The sequence below is a fragment of the Mangifera indica genome, unplaced genomic scaffold (assembly GCF_011075055.1).
Source record: "Mangifera indica cultivar Alphonso unplaced genomic scaffold, CATAS_Mindica_2.1 Un_0041, whole genome shotgun sequence".
Taxonomy (NCBI): Eukaryota; Viridiplantae; Streptophyta; class Magnoliopsida; order Sapindales; family Anacardiaceae; genus Mangifera; species Mangifera indica.
The window spans coordinates 95,001-97,500 of record NW_025401133.1 but is presented as its reverse complement, the minus strand read 5'-3'; positions in this window follow the sequence as shown (position 1 = coordinate 97,500).

The following is a 2,500-nucleotide window of genomic DNA, read 5'->3' as shown; positions in this document are numbered from 1 at the left end:
GGAACACTCAGGATCACCCGAGCAGGGGATTCTGCCCGCGTAAGCAATCGTTAGGGACGTGTAAAACGGACGGTGCCCTATATTGCGCACGCGGGCAACGCCCCCCATCCGAGATCACCATTGGCATCCCTCACGCATTTCTGCACGAGGAACACTCAGGATCACCCGAGCAGGGGATTCTGCCCGCGTAAGCAATCGTTAGGGACGTGTAAAACGGACGGTGCCCTATATTGCGCACGCGGGCAACGCCCCCCATCCGAGATCACCATTGGCATCCCTCACGCATTTCTGCACGAGGAACACTCAGGATCACCCAAGCAGGGGATTCTGCCCGCGTAAGCAATCGTTAGGGACGTGTAAAACGGACGGCGGCCTATCTCACACACGCGGGCAACGCCCCCCATCCGAGATCACCATTGGCATCCCTCAAGCATTTCTGCACGAGGAACACTCAGGATCACCCGAGCAGGGGATTCTGCTCACGCAAGCAATCGTTAGGGACGTGTAAAACGGGCGACGGCCTATCTCAAGCGTGCGGGCAACGCCCCCCATCCGAGATCACCATCGGCATCCCTCACGCATTTCTGCACGAGAAACACTCAGGATCACCCGAGCAGGGGGTTTTGCCCGCACAAGCATTCGTTAGGCACGTGACAGCAACATTGTGCCATGGAACCGTGCACAGGATGCCTCTGCTTAGCCATGCATCGACACTGTATAGGCAGCTGATGCCACGTGCCTATCATGGGCGTTCGCGTTAGCAAACCATGCATGGAGCTCAGCCACAATGTTGCTGTCATAAGGCAAGGGCACCGAGCCATGTCCGAGACGCCGCAGCTTAGCCATGCATGAGCACTGTATAGGCAGCATATGCCACGTGCTTGTCATGGGTGTTCGCATTGGCAGCCCGTTCATGGCAAGGAGCCCTTGTTTATTACGTTTATATAACCGACGAGGCAACAAGCATCAACCGACGTTTTTTAACGAGCAAACCCACCGCGGGCCCCACTGTCACCGACCGATGCTCGGAGACATTGTTGGTTGCCAACGTGTCATTGGCAACCTACGATGGCTATTGTGAGGGGCAAGCAACGCAACGTGATAGCCATCGAGGGGGGAGAAGCCTATAGCAGCTGCAAGGGTCACCTGGTTGAGAGTGGCACCTCCCCCCTAAAGAGTCTTATTTGCGTTTGGCATTGTGTCAGCAGGGGACATACATGATGTCTGAGTTGTCACACCCCCCTCTTAGGAGACCCAAACGATGTCCAAATGGTGTGAAATTTTGCATGATGGCAAAGAAAAATACAAGGAATCAGGCAAAACAAACCAACACGGAAAATGAATTGTAAAATAATTTTTATGATTTTTTGAATAATAAAACTTCGGAAAATCGTAGAAAATAGAGGAGTTGGAATTTTTGGGCGTGGTTTGTTTTGACGTGCTCCTAAAATTGTGATTTGAATTGTGGTCATGTGGTTGTGCGGGGAGTTTTGAACTTTGTGCGTGAGTTTTTTCGAAATAAGGATTTCGCAGCACACGGGGGGCAGAAACAGGCCACTGGTGCAGCACCATGGCACCTGCTGGCGCACAGTGCAGCAGATGCCCCAGGCCATGGCACAGCATCAGGCCACCATGCATGCTGGCACACAAGGTGTGGCAGCAAGGCACATGGTGTGTGCCACTGCCCAGGCAGCATGTGCAGCAGATGCCCAGACCATGGCACAGCATCAGGCCACCATGCATGCATGCTGGCACACACCTTGTGTGCCACTGCCCAGGCACCATGTGCAGCAGACGCCCAGACCATGGCACAGCATCGGGCCACCATGAAGGCACACCGTGGCACCACCATGCGGGCGGCTGGTGGTGGTCGTGGCGGCAGCAGGGTGGTGGGCGGGTTTGTGGCGGCAGGTGGCGGTGGCCGTGGTGGTGGAGGGTTGGCCATGTGGGCGGCGGCGGTGGCAGGTGGTGAAAGGTTGGTCATGTGCGTGGTGGCAGCAGGCGGCGGTCGTGGTGGCGGCAGGGTGGCGGGTGTGTGGCGGCAGGTGGCGGTGGCCGTGGTGGTGGAGGGTTGGCCATGTGGGCGGGGGTGGCTGTCGTGGTGGGTGTGTGGTGGCAGGTTGGTCGTGTGCGTGGTGGCAGCAGGTGGTGGTCGTGGTGGCGGCAGGGTGGCGGGTGCGTGGCGGCAGGTGGCGGTGGCCGTGGTGGTGGAAGGTGGTGGTGGTGGAACGTTGGCCATGGTGGTTGTGGCGGGTGAGTGGCGGCAGGTGGCCGTGGTGGTGGAAGGTGGTGGTGGTGGAACGTTGGCCATGGTGGTTGTGGCGGGTGAGTGGCGGCAGGTGGCCGTGGTGGTGGAAGGTGGTGGAGGTGGAACGTTGGCCATGGTGGTTGTGGCGGGTGCGTGGCGGCAGGTGGCGGTGGCCGTGGTGGTGGAAGGTGGTGGCGGTGGAACGTTGGCCATGGTGGTTGTGGTGGGTGCGTGGCGGGAGGTGGTGGCGGT